This window comes from Portunus trituberculatus, chromosome 38, assembly GCF_017591435.1.
Source record: "Portunus trituberculatus isolate SZX2019 chromosome 38, ASM1759143v1, whole genome shotgun sequence".
In the NCBI taxonomy this organism is placed as follows: domain Eukaryota; kingdom Metazoa; phylum Arthropoda; class Malacostraca; order Decapoda; family Portunidae; genus Portunus; species Portunus trituberculatus.
In genome coordinates this window covers 6,739,353-6,759,255 of record NC_059292.1, presented here as the reverse complement: position 1 = coordinate 6,759,255, position 19,903 = coordinate 6,739,353, and the positions used below count along the sequence as shown (strand labels likewise).

Here is a 19,903-nt window from a genome sequence, read left to right as displayed (position 1 = left end):
GAGAGAGAGAGAGAGTGTATATGAAATATGAGCATTGAATCTAAATAACACCTACTCTAACTGAAACAATAATAATCAATAATTTATTTTATTCATATTTTCCGTATAGACACTAAAATAACTTTGCTTAATTGTTTACCAGTATGCAAGAAATTGGTCATATTTTATGACAAAGAGAGAGAGTGAAAAAGAAATGTAGAATACCAGCAGAGCACTCGACCTTCTTCCTACCCCACACTTTTCCTCCGATAGTTTTGCCTCCCATTTCAATCCTTTTTCCTATTTTCTCCCCTTGCCGTCGCCAGCACTTCAGATCCCTCCTCCTCCTCTTCCTCTTACACCGCCTCCATCGCACACAACACGGCCTGGCCAAAAAACCCATATTCTGAAACACTTCTCTGCTGAACCTCAACTATTTTCAAAAGGCTCTGTTTGAAGATATACTTGTTTTTTTATGCGTTTTAAATGATATGATGGTAAATTAACAATATCTCTGCATTATTAGGAGGCGAAACACTCGTGAGAACCAGGCCTGTTATCTCACGAGGCCTTGGGAAGTAGTGGTGGTGACTGGTGAGAGAGCAAGGCATTTCTGAATTCGACCCCGATTGTTGCCGTGAGCCTTGGCCATTACCCCAGCCCAAGGTCGCGTGGAGAACCGTGTCTAGTGATCACGACAATGAGGCTCCCCATCCTGCCGCCTGCCCGGGACGCTGTCTTGAGGCACACACTCCAGCGGCACTGACAGTCAGGAGGTGCTGTTTGCTCTGCCGACATTCGTGTAGATGTGTGTGTGCGTGCCTGACTTGGCCTGCACAGACATGACCTGCACGGTGGCCTGGTCAGCTGAGTCACGTCTTAAAGGTGACTTGTTCTGTGAGGCGTGAAGCACAAGTTATTTTTTTTTTCCTTTTTTTTTTTTTTTTTTTTAGAAGCTTGTATATTTTAGACACATTTTAACACGAGATCCTTGCCTGTTAAAATCTGGCGAAATTTATTCAGTCAGCTGAGCCGGGTGTCTGCTCAGCCATAAAACACAGATGGATATGTATTTATTTATTTTTTTTACATATGAGCATCTTTATTCTAGACACGTTCAAGCATAAAACTCTGTCTGTCTGAGTTTCGCTGAACTTACTCTCTCAGCTGAGTCAGATATTAAAGGTGACACATCCACTAATGCATGAAGCGGACCAGAACATTTTTTTCCCTTTTATATTGATGCGTGTGTATTTATTAATCATGAGAACCTGACTCGTTTGAACCAACCACATCAGATTTTTTTTATCGTCTGCGTCAAAACCAAACCTGGACTTTTCAGATGCGTGTATATTTAATTTATTCACATTTTAGCACGAAAACTTTCTCTTTTTAAGCTTATCTAGACTTACGTGATCCATTGACTCAGATGTAAAAGGTGAATGAATCACTCTCTAAAATCTAAACCATGACAAACCAGGTTTTTTATTTAGTGTTAATTAGTGTGTATATATATTCAGACATATACGAACTGTGCCTGCTTCAACCTACCAACTATCAATGGTTGAATAATCTAGTAAAGCTGACTTATCTCTGGAGTCATACAATAGCACAAATCTTTTAACCCCTTATGTACCATGACGCGTTTCGATATTCATTCTACGTACCATTTAGTGATTTTATACAGCTTCAGAAACTTAGTGAAGACTGTTGCCATTAATCTTCTGACCTCCATAGACCATTCCTAATGTAAATAAAATCGTCTAATCACACCAAAATCTAATGGTAAATTTGCGTCCCAGTACCGAAGGGATTAAACACACATTTACTTTACACACACGGAGAAAAAGAACCCTGCATGCGTAACTAAAAATGAGGAGCACCGCGTACAACCTTTCCTGGTCACCTTTGCCTACCACGAAGGCTTCTGATATAACTCTTGAGCCCCCACCGCCCGGATTACTGCCCTCACCCCTGACCTATCAGCCTGACCACCGCCCCGCCGCCGTCCCTTGCCGCCACTTCATCATTGCGTAAATTGGCTTTAAGAACAGAGTGAGAAATATTTACAGCTGCTAATGGTTATGGTGAGGCGGGAGAGGTGTGCGAGGTGTTGAGAGAGAGAGAGAGAGAGAGAGAGAGAGAGAGAGAGAGAGAGAGAGAGAGAGAGAGAGTGTTAAATTTACTTATTATTCATTACGTATTCATTTGATCATTCAGTGGGCTGGTGCATAACTCAACACTAAAGTAGAGTTACTCAACAGCAGCATATTTCCGCTTAATTTGGTTTGCATACTCATATCTCTCTCTCTCTCTCTCTCTCTCTCTCTCTCTCTCTCTCTCTCTCTCTCTCTCTCTCTGCAAAGATTTATTCAGTCAAAAGATTCTATTATTTCCAGCACTGATGTGATTATAATCTTTATACTAATCTACTTCTACCACTATAACTACTACTACGACTCCTAATCCTGCTCCTACTCCTACATCTACTACTACTACTACTACTACTACTACTACTACTACTACTACTACTACTACTACTACTACTACTACTACTACTACTACTACTACTACCATTATTACTACCATCATCATCATCACCACTGCTACTGCTACTGCTGCTACTGCTACTGCTACTACTACTGCTACTACTACTACTACTACTACTACTACTACTACTACTACTACTATTTCTACTACTACGACTACTACTACTACCACTACCATTATTACTACTATCATCATCATACTACTACTACTACTACTACTACTACTACTACTACTACTACTACTACTACTACTACTACTACTACTACTACTACTACTACTACTTACCATTATTAACATCACATTTTCTCTGATCAACATTAAGCATGTAAGGAGAGAGAAAGGATCGCGAGCGTGCAGACACACACACACACACACACACACACACACACACACATAAAGCTTAGTGTACCATAACCCCCCCAAAAAAATAAGAAAAGAAAAAGTTTGGTTTAATTATATGCAAATATTTTCTCCCCTCCACTATCATGAGCATCCTTTGCTCATGATAGTGCTCATGACATGCTTGTTGTCGTCTGGACCGTGTGAGGCAAAGCATGAGTTCCGTTCCGTACCACTCAGCTGCTGTGGGGGAGCGTTTTACCGCGGCTTATGTAACACTGCATGGTTGGGGAAGAAGATGGATAAAAATTGATGCGGGTGAATATGAATGTGCGTGAGTGAGATGCGATGGTCTAAATGTACAGCATCCTGTTTAAAACTCGAATAGCTTCAACAGTCCTACCTATGAATCGAAGTCTACACGGATTTCAACACAATCACTAGAAATACCACACATTTTTTTTTCCCATAGCCTTCGTTCCTAACACATTTTAAAATTCCTATTCTTTTACTTCTTAAAAAATGCAGTGCTTTTAATCATATTTTCATTTTAAGGTCTCGTTCCTCTCTGCGTTGCTTTGTCGTGGGGAACTAAACTGCCTCCGCCGTGTATGAATTATTTAAAAGGTCGCCCGGTAGTGGAGTGCAGTTGTATTTAGATGTAAATGTTGGGGCGATGTAGCAGTGGTGGAGGCGAGACTATTAGCAACAGGTACGCGTGTCTTGGGCAGCGAGGCGGTGTGCTGGAAGGCAGGTGCAGAGAGAGAGAGAGAGAGAGAGAGAGAGAGAGAGAGAGAGAGAGAGAGAGAGAGAGAGAGAGAGAGAGAGAGAGAGAGGTCCGAATTTTCAAAAACCTCTGTGTTTCACCTCCACTATTTTAAAAGGCTTTATTTAAATTCGTACGGATCTTTAAAGAGTATTAACAGTTCTAGAGGCAGAGTGACAAGATTTCTACATTGTCAACTGGAGAAGTACTCTTGAAAAATCCCGGATGTTATCTCTGTGGCCTTGGAAAATAGTCGTGATGAGAGAGCAAAATATTTCTGTATACAAGCCAGAGAGAGAGAGAGAGAGAGAGAGAGAGAGAGAGAGAGAGAGAGAGAGAGAGAGAGAGAGAGAGAGAGAGAGAGAGCACCAAATCAATATAAAGAAAGTTACAAAAAGCCATCAGGTGTACATGTGGCAATCCGTATATGAAGCATCCCTTCCTTCCACCTGTGAGCCTCATCCATACATGTGTCTAATCTTCCTTTAAAGCTCCTTAATGCGAGAGAGAGAGAGAGAGAGAGAGAGAGAGAGAGAGAGAGAGAGAGAGAGAGAGAGAGAGAGAGAGAGATTTACCCACATTGTTCAACCAGTTATGTCCTCTTATTGAGAAGTTACTGCTCAAAATTGTCTTTATAGTCCAGACCACAGGTGAGGCATGAACGATGGTGAGATGAGTCCTGTGCGATCAACATTGCAACTTCTATATCGTATTTTATTATTTATTCCTTATTGCAATTCCTATATCTACTTTTTTTCTCCAGTGGTAACTTTTCCTGGAATATTTAGATTCTGATGGGTATACTTTAACCCTTTCAGTACCGTGACATTTTTTTTTTCATATTCATTCTGGTTACTATTTGGTGTTTTTTTTTATAAAGTATCAGAAACTTATATGTGGAATTAGAATAGTTAAGACTGTGGCTATTATCCTTCTGACCTCCATACACTCTTTCTAATATAAATAAAATCGTCTTATCACACCAAAAACTCAAGGTATAGAAATGCGTCCCGGTACTGAAGGGGTCAAGAAAACATCCAGAACGTAGACTCTTAACTATTTTCCGATTTGAACTTATAACGCGGGAAGTTTCTCCATTAGGTACAGACAAGAGAGAGACAGACATACAGACAGACGAACAGAACCTTCACGCCCTTCAAAATCAATCCTCCCACGCAAGAATGACAGTAACCGCGCCGCTCACCAGTGAACACCTTTACAAATGAGATGACGCGAACTTTGATCTGCCAAGTTAGATAGAATGATATTATCCGTGACCTAAATTGTGTGTGTGTGTGTGTGTGTGTGTGTGTGTGTGTGTGTGTGTGTGTGTGTGTGTGTGTGTGTGTGTGTGTGTGTGTGTGTGTGTGTGTGTGTGTGTGTGTGTGTGTGTGTGTGTGTGTGTGTGTGTGTGCGTTGTTTGACGAGTATGGATACAGGAAAGAGTGACAAAACAGATGATTAAATAAAATAACCAATAACTAAGTCTCTCTCTCTCTCTCTCTCTCTCTCTCTCTCTCTCTCTCTCTCTCTCTCTCTCTCTCTCTCTCTCTCTCTCTCTCTCTCTCTCTCTCTCTCTCTCTCTCTCTGTAGCCCTTGAGCGGCGAGGCGTTGAGCGGCAGAGCTTTGAGGGGAAACTCTGTAAAGGAAAATCTGATTGGAAAAAGGCGAGTGAAGATTACCTCCCTCACCGCCCCTCTGATGAGTTCTGGTGATGTAGAGGATAATGACGGTGGTGGTGGTGGTGGTGGTAATGGAAGGTTTCTGTAATGAACATAAAAGATAATTGGAAGAAAGTAACTAGAAGCACAAGGCGTACTAATAAGAACATCAAATCTGGTGTGATAATGATGACAACAATGATAATAGAAATAATAATAATAATGATAATGATAATAATAATGATAATAATGATGATAATGATATGTGAGAAAAACTGAGGGAAGAAAAAAAGCCCACGAAGGAAAATGTAAAAGAACGATAAGTACTTAGGCAAGATGGTGTGTTTGGGGCATGTTGATTATATTTACATGTAGCTACCGAGGTAAAGGTGAGGCGCTCTCTCTCTCTCTCTCTCTCTCTCTCTCTCTCTCTCTCTCTCTCTCTCTCTCTCTCTCTCTCTCTCTCTCTCTCTCTCTCTCTCTCTCTCTCTCTCTCTCTAACTCCCACACACGCTTCCATATCTGCATTGGAATAACACAATTAAGTGGACTTGAAGCTGCTGACCACCTGACCTAGTCCTTAAGCGAGTCTCTCTGACCAAAATCCTCTTGGTCTCCCTTTCACCTCTCCTACCTTCCGCTCCTGCTGCTGTCCCTGCCTCCTTGCCTGCTTGGCCCGCTTCCAAACCGTCCGGCAAAATGATAACCTAACAGTGCTTCGCTTTCCCAAACTTTAACTCATTCTGGCATGACTGGAAAGGCTGGAGTGTTGAAAAGAATTGCGAATGAAAGGAGGAATAGATGAGGCTCAGAGGCCGCCGTGCTGCTGCCGCTGTTGCTCTTGCTTGGTCGGTTTACGCATGTATTTACGAATACTGCATACTCGGGTCTCGGGTCTCAAGTTCTCTGGCTGGAAACTGCTACTGAGAAAATGGCTCATGTTACCGAATCAGAGGAAATTGCACTCGCGGGTGCTTGTCGCCTCAAGGGTCAAGTGCGGTTAGTTAGCAAGTGGGGATGAGACGGAGGTAGGTGCGAGGCTCTCTGTGAATGGTAAGTGGCGGTGTGTCGAGGCCGCGTTGAGTGCACGACGTGTTGCAGTGTGGAATAGTTGTGAGGAGTTAGTCTGTTTGCATGCACGGTGTAGTAACGTTGTTTGGAGTAGGATGTGGCCAGCAATTATGGAAAGGATGATGCTGGAGTTTGAGATGACGTGTGTGTGTGTGTGTGTGTGTGTGTGTGTGTGTGTGTGTGTGTGTGTGTGTGTGTGTGTGTGTGTGTGTGTGTGTGTGTGTGTGTGTGTGTGTGTGTGTGTGTGTGTGTGTGTATGTAAGTGTGCATTTGTATGTGAGGCGCTCAAAGTTATAAAACCCTTGTGGGAATGGCACACATGTGGGGAGAACATTTGCAGGGTGTTGAGATGTAAAGACCAACTGCAATAGGATTCGAGAACGTAGTGACAACGAGTACAAAGTATTATTGTACGTAAAACATATCAGTGGGAGAAGCAAGGTGTTGAAAATCTGGGAGGACAGTGTTGCAAAGGAGGACGAATCTGGGAACGTGGGAAAACAGTATTGAGTCTGCACGTGACAAAAAATAACAGGTCTAAGAGTGCTGAGAATTTGCAAGAAAGTGAGAAAGAGAGAGAGAGAGAGAGAGAGAGAGAGAGAGAGAGAGAGAGAGAGAGAGAGAGAGAGAATGGAGCGGGGAGGGGGATGGTGACGCTAGTGGAAGAGGCTGTGTTGATAGTGGAGTGTGAGAGCAGAAGAGAGAAAACGAGAGCAGAAAAGGATAGAGTGCAATGATATTAGGGAAGAAGAGTCGGGTGGCAGTTAGGGAAGAAAAAGGGAATCGGATTACTGAAAGAGAGAGAGAGAGAGAGAGAGAGAGAGAGAGAGAGAGAGAGAGAGAGAGAGAGAGATGATTACATACTTGAAAACGGAGAAACACTTTATAACATATACTAACAGAATAACGCTAAACTTAGAGCAGAAAAAAAAAAAATAAATATATATATATATATATATATATATATATATATATATATATATATATATATATATATATATATATATATATATATATATATATCACTGGATACAAAGAAAATGACTGTGATTGAAGTAAAAAAGAAAAATTAAAATGAATGAGAAAACACACACACACACACACACACACACACACACACACACACACACACACACACACACACACACACACACACACACACACACACACACACACACACACACACACACACAGATAGATAGATAGATACAGACAGAGAGAGAGAGAGAGAGAGAGAGAGAGAGAGAGAGAGAGAGAGAGAGAGAGAGAGAGAGAGAGAGAGAGAGATTACATACTTGAAAACGGAGAAACACTTTATAACATATACTAACAGAATAACGCTAAACTGAGAGCAGAAAAATAAATAAATAAAAATATATATATATATATATATATATATATATATATATATATATATATATATATATATATATATATATATATATATATATATATATATATCACTGGATACAAAGAAAAGGACTGTGATTGAAGTAAAAAAAAAAAGTAAAATGAATGAGAAAACACACACACACACACACACACACACACACACACACACACACACACACACACACACACACACACACACACACACACACACACACACACACACACACACACACACACACACACACACACAGATAGATAGATAGATAGATAGATAGAGAGAGAGAGAGAGAGAGAGAGAGAGAGAGAGAGAGAGAGAGAGAGAGAGAGAGAGAGAGAGAGAGAAAATAAAGAATAAAAAGAAAATAGAAAAATGAAAAACAATATCAACATAGAACTGACAGAGAAACTCAACACTGCCACCATCCCACACATGGAAAAGCAAAACCCGGAACCAAAATCACATGAGCGCCACATCACGACACAACAGAGCACAACACGACACGAGGCAACAGTATTACCATCCCCAGCATCTCTCCCTCGGCCATCCCTCAGGAGTGTGGCCTTGGGGCGCCCTCAGGTGGGCAGGTAATTAGTGTCTCGTGTCCAAGTGATGAGTGGTGGAGGGAACAATGAGCGAGCGTCTTCGTCACCAGGGGGTTGTGAGAGAGAGAGAGAGAGAGAGAGAGAGAGAGAGAGAGAGAGAGGGAGAGGGAGGTTGAGAAAGAACAGATGGGGGTTTCGCTCAGTGTGTTCAGGTTCTGTAAAATTCAGAGTTCGTTCATAAGTCAATCGTCGGTGGTGTTGGAATGTAAAACGGCAAATGGAAGAGTTTTGTTTAATTTTTCCTTCTCAAAAAGTAAAAGCGCTTTGTGGAGATGAATATTTGTCTCGCTGTAATTATATCTGGCAGCACCTGCAGTTCGTGGTGGGAGAAAAATCTAATTACAGGTGTCGCCATTTGCGTTTCATGCCGTCGTCGTTGGTCATCCGCTGAGCCGAGATTAGATTTAAACAGTAAAACACATCTTAAGCATTCCCGCAATTTTGCATGGAAGTAACATTTTTTCTTTTTTTTTTTTTTTGCTTAATGAAAACTATATTACTGCAGTTCCTCACGTTTTCCTCACACATATATGACAAAACCTTCACGCAAGACTAGGGTTAAAAAGATGTATAAGAAACAACTCTCTTTAACACGTACCAAAAATATTTCATTTTACACGGAAGCTACGTCATTTTGCCACTGAGAATAATTACAATTTTATCTCTTCCAGAGAAAGAATCATAAATCCTGGACACATGACTGGGATTATATGTATTGAATAACATAAACGGATCTCTAAACACGAGCTTGAAATGATCCCCTATTTCATGGAAACTACATGTGTCTCTTGAACAATAATAATAGTTCCATCAGTTATTATTAAAGCAATGCAACAAATCAAAACACTGAATTAGAGCCAGGTAAAGGTTAATATAAATCACCATCATGCCAAGAACACGAAGGATTTCCACGCCGGCTACACATTTAATTGGGAAAGAACAACACACGGACTTTCCTTCATCTGCTGAAGAAACAAAAGTAAATAAAATAGTAATTAGTCCCTCTATGTATTTCCTAAGCCAAACAGAAAAAAAGGCAATTGTACTGGAATCATTAAGACCACAGAAAGAAAAAGAAAACTAAAGCAATTTGGTCATATCAAGCGAGAACAGATATTTCCTTCTTCATTCCTGCGAGGATATAACGAATCAAACCAAACACAAAAACCACTTAAAGAAAGACAGAAACAAAAAGAAGCATAAACCAATCTCAGAACACACAAACTTCAACACATTTTCTCTCTGGCCACAAACAACAAACAACCTTTTCCTTTATCTCCACAGCAAGAAACCAAGCAATCGTCAACAATTCTCTGTGTACGTATTCTCCAAGGCAAAGGGCAAGAAGAAGATAATTGCATTGGAAGCGCCAGATCACAAAAACTAAAGATGTTCTGCCCATATCAAGCATATCACAATCACCTTCTGTCTCTGCAGCGACTCGAGGCAGAAAGTTGTCTTCCAAAAATTCGTGCCTATTATGTGATTCAGATTCCGCTTCAGATAACGTCGGTCATTCGGTGGAAGGAGGAATAAAAAGACTGCGGGTGCTCTGAGCTGTTACAGAGAGAGAGAGAGAGAGAGAGAGAGAGAGAGAGAGAGAGAGAGAGAATGACATCAATATTACGAGTAAAAGGATCCATAAGGAGAGAAAAGAAGCAGTAATAAAAGATAATAGGATGAAAGGTGAAATATAAAAGGCTCAACGGAGAGGAAGAGACGAAAGCCAAGGAAAGATGGAACAAAGGAAACACGGAAGAGTTTGAACAGGAAAGAAGGAGTGAAGGAAATAGCTTGAATAGAGAGAAAAAGGAGGAAAGGAAAGAAAATTAAGAGTTTAAGAGTGGGAGAGGGAATGAAGGAAAGATTTTGTAGGAGAAACAAAGGAATGAACGAAGGAAGGAAGCAGAGAACTTAAATGTGGGAGATGGAATGAAATGAAAGAAGAAACTAACTTGAGTAGAGGAGAACAAAGGAAAGTAGGAGGATTGTGTTTGAAAAGGAAGGAAAGAATCAAAGAAAAAAAAGAGTTTGAAACATGAAAAAGGAAGTAAGAAAAGAACTTGAAGATTAAAGAAAAGAAGGAAGAAAGAAAAGAACTTGAAGATGAAAGAAAAGAAGGAAGAAAGAAAAGAACTTGAAGGTAAAGAAAAAAAACGAAGGAATGAAGGAAAGAATTTGAAGAAGAAAACTGGAAAATAAAAAGTAAGTAATATAAACTTTGAAATGGAGAAAAGAACAAACAAAAGGAAGAGAGGAGAGAACAAGAAACAATACAAATAGGGAGAAAATAGTAAATGAGTAGATAAATAAAAAATAGAGGTTTACGAAAACAGAAAAAAAAACTAAGAAATCACTAGAATGTAGACAGAAAAGAACAGAGAATATAACACAGGAGGTGAAGTGTAGGCAATTACAGGCGATAATGAGGCAGATTAGTGTTGAAGAAAATACATATACACGAAGAAGACTGGAGACTAAAAGAGTTAATTAGTATACAAATATTCTGAATAAGGGTAACAATGGAATAATGGCCTTGAGAAAAGAAAAAGGAAAGGAAAGAGGAGGAGGTGGAGGAGGTACTGGAGGAGAAGAAAGAGGAAGAAGAGAAGGCAAGGAGGATTACCAGGAATGAGGAACAAGGAAGAAAAGAAAATAATGGAAGAAGGGAAAAGAAACGAAAGAGGAAGAGGAAGAGCAAGAGGAGGAGGAGGAGGAAGAGGAGCAAAAATTGGAAGATTACGAGAAGAAATGGATGATGTGAAAGAGAAAGAACAGTAAGAGAATAATACGAGGAAGATATGGAAGAGAAAGAGAAGAAGAAAAAAGAAAAAGAGGATTACATGACGATTACATAATTACAAAAGAAACCCAAACTGCAACAAATCTCCCTTGGCTGTTAGGGAAGAAATGAACGATTCGATAGAGATGGCATAGAGTAACAAGACACGTAAGAGCAGTAAAGAAGTACAGAGGAAGTCCAAACGGCAGCATACCGGTATTAGCAGGAGAGACATGAGGAGGAGGAGGAGGAGGATAAGTATGGATTTCGGAAGACATTCAGGAGTGGCAGCCAGAAGAAAGATGGAGGAGGAAAAAGAAGACACGAGAAAGAGAATTCACTGAAGGCAACACGTTAAAAGCAGTAGTGGTAGTAATAGTAGTAGTAGTAGTAGTATTAGTAGCAGTAGTTGTAGTTGTAGTAGTAGTAGTAGTAGTAGTAGTAGTAGTAGTAGTAGTAGTAGTAGTAGTAGTGATAGTAGTAGCAGTGGTAGCAGTAGTAGTAGTAGTAGTAGTAGTAGTAGTAGTAGTAGTAGTAGTAGTAGTAGTAGTAGTAGTAATGATGATAATAATAATAATAATAATAATAATAATAATAATAATAATAATAATAATAATAATAATAATAATAAGAACATTTAAAATGATAAGAGCAACAGTAATAAATAACAATAATTTCCTTCTTTTCGGTAATGCTGTTTAATTAGTAAAGACTTTTCAAACATGAGAAAGCATTTGTTGTATAAATATATTGTGAATATCTTCGAAGAGAGAGAGAGAGAGAGAGAGAGAGAGAGAGAGAGAGAGAGAGAGAGAGAGAGAGAGAGAGAGAGAGAGAGAGAGAGAGAGAGAGAGAGAGAGAGAGAGAGACAGACAGACAGACAGACAGACAGGCAGACAGACAAAAAACTACACAAATTGGCATTGCTGGTAATAATTATCAGACTTTATGATTTAAAAAAAAGTAATCAGCTCTATTTATTGTTGATCATGAGTCATTAAAAGTACAAATTAACAACCCAGTATTCCATTATCCGTCATTACTAATTCTTCACCACGTACTAAACACTCACCACCATTATTTTCCTTACAACAAAACACCACACCACCACATTTAACAAACCACGACCCTTCACAGCCAACACCACCCACTACGCAGAACCAACAACAACCAACACCACCACAACACGGAGCCAACCACAACCCTTTCAGTCAGAGGCATCACATTACCATTCATAACTAGCTGCATCCATCTCTCAGCCAACAACACCGCATCGCATTACTAAACACCACCCACTGTGCCACAACACCACCCAAAAAAAAAAAAAACATACACTCCAGTTTTAGATTATCCTTTTTGGTGCATGGTATTCTATTTCGGCTCTTTTTCAGATACTTTACGTTACCTTCTTCTTTTATCCCATTCAGTACCGGGACGCTTCTTTACCATGAGTTTTCCGCATGATTAGGCGATTTTATTTACATTAGGAAGGGTCTATGGAGGTCAAGAGATTAATGGTTAGAGTCTTCACTATTTTGGTCCCCCACATAAGTTTCTGAAGTTGTATATAATCACTAAATTGTAAGCAAAAGTAATATGAAAAAGCGTCTTAGTACTTTATAGACTAAGTAAAAAGGTGAAAAAAAACTCTTCATATATCTAATCTCAGCCATTCCCAGTCAACAGCACAACTTATAATTAACTACAGCCACCTCCCATGTCACCATCACCATTGTCTTCCTTCACCAGCAAGCGGTGTCCTGGTGGTCCTCAGTCACCATTGTATTTAGACCCCTGAATGTTCCCTGACCTGGTATTGAAGAGCGTTGCCCTACGTCTGTGAAAGAGAGTGGGGAGGTTGTGTGGTTCCGCCCTGCCCAGTTTCATTATAGGGAACACTTCATGTGCTTCCATTATTACCCTTCCCCGTGGTGTGTTTTCAGAATTCTTCCCGCTGCTCAATGTGTCCCAGTCTCCTCACGAAGGGTTATGTTCTGAAGCACCTCAGCACCGCACCTCCACCACAATGAAAAAAATCTTTAGTTGAAATTACAGTGTTTCTCAAGAGTTCGTTAATGGTTTTAATGACAAATTAACAAGATTTGCATATTATTCAAAGTAAAAGCACTCTTGAGAATCCATTGAATTAACCTTGTGACTTTTGAAGATACTCGTGGCGAGAGAGTAAAGAGTTTCATTACAAGGGTGAAAGGGCAGCGTGTGGCAGAGAAGTGGTTTTGTTTCATTATATTGCTGAGATGTGCGTTGTCGTAAGCGCGGCGACGTGTCTGGCCATGAGCCTAATTATTCCCGCCGTGTTGTGTTGCTGCTCCAATGAGCGTAGTGTTGTTATTAGTGATAAACAATACTGATAGTAGTGATAACTGTTGGTAAGCACTGCTTTCGTATTCATTATCATTGATATTAATATCATTATTATCATAATGATAATGATGATTATTATAATTATTATTATCATTACTATTATCATTATTATTATTATTATTATTATTATTATTATTATTATTATTATTATCATTGTTGTTGTTGTTGTTGTTGTGGTTATTATTATTATTATTATTATTATTATTATTATTATTATTATTATTATTATCATCATTATAATTATTATTGTTATCATCGTCATTGTTGTTGTCATTACTGCTATTATCACCAGCAATGTTGTGACGGTAATAGTAGTGGTGTGTGAAATCAGATGAGTGTCGATCTTGTTACAATGCATTTCATATATATATATATATATATATATATATATATATATATATATATATATATATATATATATATATATATATATATATATATATATATATATATATATATATATATATATTTATTTTTTTTTTTTCCTTTATTCAGATCATATCTCTATACATTTTTTCTTTCCAGCTTGAGCCCGTGGAGCCCAGGTACATGGTGTAGGCAGCGCACCACGGCGGTCTGCTGGGCGTGGCGAACATGACCCTGGACGAGGTCAAGTTATGCGAGCTGCATAAACACGGACAAACGGACGCAAACCCAATCAAGAGGCTGAGAGGTGAGACCCTAGTGGAGTGGCAAAGAGACTAAAGGTGCGAGGATGGAGCCTCATGTATTATTGCCTAAACCTCTTTAAGTTAAATCGGGAGCGACCTTAGGTAATCTAACACTTTTCTTTCAAAAAAGAAAGACATCAGTGTCTGGTTAGGAGAGCTTCAGTTGAAGTCTAAGGCAATGATCTCTTTATCCTCTGTTGGTGGCTAGAGGCTCACTCCTTTTGTTTGACTTGGATGTAATTAGGTTATGTGAGGGATGTGCTGCGCCTGGTGGGTGTGTGTGTGTAGTCGTGATATAATAGTAAGAGAAAAGTAATGTCGTCGACAGACTAAGAGAACACAAGGAAATGAGAGAGGTGGTCTAGGTACTTACACTAGGCAGAGCACGTGACACGGACTGCTCTCCACCTTGCTACTGTCAAGATCTTATCCACTTTTCCAAAACATTCCCACATTATATTTCTTCATATCATGTTTCATATATCATTGTTTGCAAATCACTCGAGTACCTGAGCTGCAAAACACAATTCGCGTTTTCATCTTTTTGTTAACTGTTTGCTTTTCAAGAGAAACGTGAAGGAAATACAAAAAGAACCATAAGTTTAAAGTCACGTCACTGAGCGACCGGAGAGACGGCGGTGGAGCGGGCCGACACAACTTCCCTCACACTCCTTCAGCCACTGTTATCGGGCTACTGCCACTGCTCGCCCTCTTCTCCCTCAAAGTGGAAAACCTGTCGTGCCGCTTCGTGCTGCCGGGAAGCCTCTGAGCTGCCAGGTGTTGACTGTTTGGAAATGTTAGCTTGCTCTCTATCTCTCAATTTTTTTCTCATCTCAGGTAACGAACAAAAGGTCACCTTCACGTCACACCTGCGATGACGTGATTGTTCTCGGTTACTGCTGTGTTTAAGGATAGAACAGTTCCACTTACATCTATTCTTTTTCTGTCGTTCAGTACATGTTTATATTCTCGTGTTAGGTTAGTCAGGTGATGCTTAAGGGCCATTTGCGCTTCACTTATACGTAGTGCATTGCTGAGGTGGGAGACTCGAGATGGGAGGCGCAGAATTGTTTCTCACAGTTGGTATCAGATTGAGGAGTGCGAAGGTGGTGGTGCTGTAACACTCTGAGACGCCACTCTGCTATATTATTTACATTTCTCACTACTACTATTACTGCTATCGATAAAGATGGTGCCGATGCCATTACTCCTGAGCCAACTGCTGAGAGATCGATTATTTCCTGGCCGAGAGAAGTAATAGGAGCCACAGTTAAAGTAGTAGTAATAGTAGTAGTAGTAGTAGTAGTAGTAGTAGTAGTAGTAGTAGTTGTTGTTGTTGTTGTTGTTGTTGTTGTTGTTGTTGTTGTCGTTGTTATTGTTGTAATAATATTAGTATTGTTATGAGTGTGGTGGTGTTGGTGGTGGTGGCAGTGTCCTAGTGGTAGGAGCAAATATTAATGGTGCACGAGACCGATTACTAGAGAGAGAGAGAGAGAGAGAGAGAGAGAGAGTGTGTGTGTGTGTGTGTGTGTGTGTGTGTGTGTGTGTGAGTAATGCTGGCGGAATTAAAAATATAGTAGATACTGGTGTGTGTCTTGACGTGCGTTGCCAGGACACGGACTACGGAGAGCAAGAGTCGCTAATTGTGTATAATGAAGGTGGGATCAGATAACGTAATGCCATAAAAACAGCTCAGCAAGTCATGGGGGATTATAAGGCTCACATCATCAAGTGAATTTCTTCCCCGCTCCTCACAGTATGCAAAGAACTATCACCCTTATGAATTTCTGAATAAGTGCTAGAATTTTTTGATGGGCGGAAAATTCTTCAGGAAATGGGTTGTGTCATGATTTGGGGTGTTGGTTTTGTTAAGTAGGTGCCAAATACCTAAATAATGTTGTAAGGCTGTGGTGATTTTAATGTTTTTGTTAAAGGAAAGACATGCTATGTTTTAAGTGGAGAAAATTTGAAATTCATAGACAGTGTAGTATATAATCATTAGTTTTTTTTTTTATGGAAGAAATAACGAAAATAAAAAAGCAATACATACAAGTGCACGCTGTTGACCTTTATTAACTTGTTTTCTATCACAAGTTTATCCGTGATGAGGGAAAAGGATCCTCTTCGTCCTAACACACGTACTACTCCATATTTCTAATGTAACATCTACAACATTTTACTGACTCGTCCTTAGATGCTTCCAAGAGAGGAAAAAAGTTATACAAAAATGCAAGTGCTTGAGTGCAGCTGGCCTTGACGTCTCAGCCTGTTACAGGCCATCAGGAAGGTGGCTGCTGAAGTGTGACTGAAAATTACAGATTTTGTGCACTGACACAGATAAATGGTACTGACCCATGGCTGCCATCTCTTTCCTGACAAGCCATAAAATCGCGAGAAAATTATCATTATGTTAGCATTTGAGAAATTATTAGATCTAAGTATTAAGTGAGAAGAGTGAAACAGTTCAGATCATTTGTATGAACTGTATCTTGCAGGCTTACATTAATTTATTAGCTATGTTTTTGTGTGTATGTTTTCACATTAGAATTTTCCTACCATATTTATACTTTGATCCCTTCACCCTAGACACACATGTTCATTCTGTCACTTGGATCATGGTTGTCAAAAGAGTCGCCTCCAATGACCCGCCGCGCTGCGAGGCAACATGGAAAGTTGCGGTTTAATGGACAACACGGAGGTAATTTTATAGCACTCAGCATGTGACATTTGGAAAATGCTGGAGGCAAACTTCGTACCCTGGTGGCGAATGGAGTGCAGGTGATGGTGGCGTGAACCAGACTCATTGCAAGAGTACTGACCTCTCTGCCCTGACTGGCGGTCTATAAGTACTCGTGATGGTGATGCTCAGTCTTCTTTAAGTGTGGTCTTTGTAAGGCACCGAGGTTGTAACTCAGCACAGTGACCGCTGCGTGTGGATCACAGAGGCTGGCGTCCGTCCTCCGCACGTGTGACCTTTGTTTATGGATCATAGAATGTGTTGTCCATACTCGGCACGTGTGACATTTGTCTGAGTTACAAAGGGTGCAAAGAGTGCTAGACATCACGCACTCACACCGTGCTACCACTGACACATTTCCAGCCATCGTCCTCTTTCAACACTTCTTGTCCAGGCTACTCCTATACTTCCCACGTAGCCTGTTCAAGGGAATATGAAACATCAATTCAATCTACCATCTCAGGTTTCATAACCGCATGGTATTGAAGTGTTAATCATTTTTAAAAAGTTATTAAAAGTTATTAAATAAGTTATTTGTACAGATTTGTAGGTAAAAATATACATACAGTTAATGACACTCTAACAGAATGAGTGGATTGAGACAAGTCTCAGTAGTTCACCTTCATCAAAATTCCGTAATGAATTCTTATAGCCAAAAATGGGGGCAAATTATTCAAATATTTACAAAGAAAAAGAAAAATAAGGCAGATCATCCTGGAGCTGAGAAGGGATGGAAATGGAGTCGAAGTGATTGATATAGAAAAGAGTTATAGTTATGAAACATGATTTTGAACTTCTATATTGACCACGAAACACTGCACTAATAGACACACACTAGTAGGGGAAAGAAGGAAAAATGTCAAACAAATGATCCACATCTAGCTCAATGTAGTATATAAAAAAAGTGAAGATGAACTTCGTTAGTGCAGATTACTCACGGTGTTGATGTGTATCCTTTGGTCATCTAAACTTAAAGGAAGCTAAATGCCATACATGTAATTTAATGTAATGTAAGAGCTGTATTTGAAATAAAAAAGAAATTAGGTGAACTATTTTGAAAACCTATATTATCTAAAAGTCTTTATCCCAGTTAAGAAAAAAAAAAACTGGCACACAAACAGTTCTGCGTTTTCATCACTCAGGCTTATAACAAGTTAGAGTTTTGTCAACAGTACGTATTTCTCACGACCGCGTGTCCCGTTAATCTGTTTTACTGCCTTTACAGCATCACTCACTACTGTAGAATCATTAACTCCTTTAGTAATGGGACACATTTATACCTTGAGATTTGTGTACTTAGACCATTGTATTGACATTAGAAAGGGTCTATGGAGGTCAGAAGACTAATGGCAACAGTCTTTACTGTATTACTCCCCCACGTGAATTTCTGAAGCTGTATAAAATCACCAAATAGTAGGCATTATGAATATGAAAACGTGCCATGGTACTCAAGGGATTAAAGTCCTAACTGCAGAAAGATTTGACTCAAAGCTTCAAATCAGATTAGAATGTATATAACACCTTAGTTGCTTAGTATTACAGGCACTTATATACATTCAAAAGGATGCAGATAAATGGAATGCAACATTTCAAAACAGTGAATATCAACAGTGCCATATATAAACGGTCTTGATGAGTAATGGAGAGGAAAAAACGATAGTGGCGCCAAGAGAGATAGAGCAAGGGAAAATACGTATGAGCTTCTGTTGAATGGTCCTCGTTTTGTAGTAGTGACCGGATTGGCGTAGTAACGTGTTCCAGAGAGACTCCACGTCTTGTATTAACCATTTCAATACTAAGACACATTTTTACCTTGAGATTTGTGCACGATCAGAGCATTTTTATTGACATTAGGAAGGGTCTGTGGAGGTCAAAAGATTTCTGACCACAGTTGGCGTTGTGACGTGTCCAGGGAGACTCCACGTCTTGTATTAAACCTTTCAATACTAAGACACATTTTTACCTTGAAATTTGTGCACGATTAGACCATTTTATTGGCATTAGGAAGGGTCTGTAGAGGTCAAAAGAATACTGGCTAGAATCTTCACTATTTTAATCCGCCACATGAGTTTCTGAAGCTGTATAAAATCACCACATAGTAACCAGAATAAATACGGAAACGCGTCATGGTACTGAAGGGGCTGAGGATGTAAGTCTTCAATAGGTAATATCATTAGTAGAGCGCTGTCATCACTTACTTTTCAGTAGAGACAGAAGAAAAATTTATAGAATAAGGAAAAAAACGAATGTATATACGACTTCATGCTTAATGAAATACCTAATGATGCAATGGATAGAAATTAAAGAAATCCACGAAGAGAGAGAGAGAGAGAGAGAGAGAGAGAGAGAGAGAGAGAGAGAGAGAGAGAGAGAGAGAGAGAGAGAGAGAGAGAGAGAGAGAGAATAAATGAAACAGCAAAACAATCATGTTGGCAGGAACATTTTGCTTTAGGTGGGGTCAAAAGCTGGGCGTGAGTGACAGGGAGACAGTGAGGGAAATATTATGACAAGGAGTCCAACAAAGAGGAGATATTTAACACAATAATTTACAAATCTTACCATTACCTTTACCTTGCAACTTTCAATATTTATTCCCAAAACGAGGAATCACTTGTTAGAATACGCCTCGTGTCACCAAAAATATAAACCTCCTTTACATATGCAAATTAGTACAAGTCCGGTGCGAAATTTCCATGAAAAAATATGATATCAAGATGAGGAGATTTTAACATTTCCTGGAAGTTTCACGCATGAATTTACATTAAAGTGACGCGTGAGGAGCTTCTCTCATTATTCCTGCATCCTGTTCCTATTTATTTTTTCCATTTTCTCTTCTTTTTTAACAGTGATTAAAGACTTACCTTCAAAATATGGGAGAACTTTGTCAGACGTACAAGATTCGCCGGGCTGTCCCTCCTGCTAGCTTTGGTCTGGTGCGGGGCATAAATCGTGGATGGCATACAGATA

General features: G+C 39.6%; 2 protein-coding genes across 5 annotated transcripts in view; one reads left to right on the top strand and one right to left on the bottom strand.

Annotated features, from left to right (window-relative positions):
• LOC123515013 (zwei Ig domain protein zig-8-like) overlaps positions 1-14,923 on the bottom strand; it is a 73,257-nt gene extending 58,334 nt beyond the window's left edge. For both annotated transcript variants that reach the window (XM_045273363.1, XM_045273364.1), the window contains exon 1: positions 14,573-14,923. The gene's annotated coding sequence lies outside the window, so the exon portion shown is untranslated. The remainder of the gene's footprint in view (positions 1-14,572) is intronic.
• Positions 1-19,903, top strand: part of LOC123515015 — a 151,195-nt gene that overhangs the window by 89,045 nt on the left and 42,247 nt on the right. For all 3 annotated transcript variants that reach the window (XR_006677735.1, XR_006677737.1, XR_006677733.1), the window contains exon 3: positions 14,054-14,201. The gene's annotated coding sequence lies outside the window, so the exon portion shown is untranslated. The remainder of the gene's footprint in view (positions 1-14,053; positions 14,202-19,903) is intronic.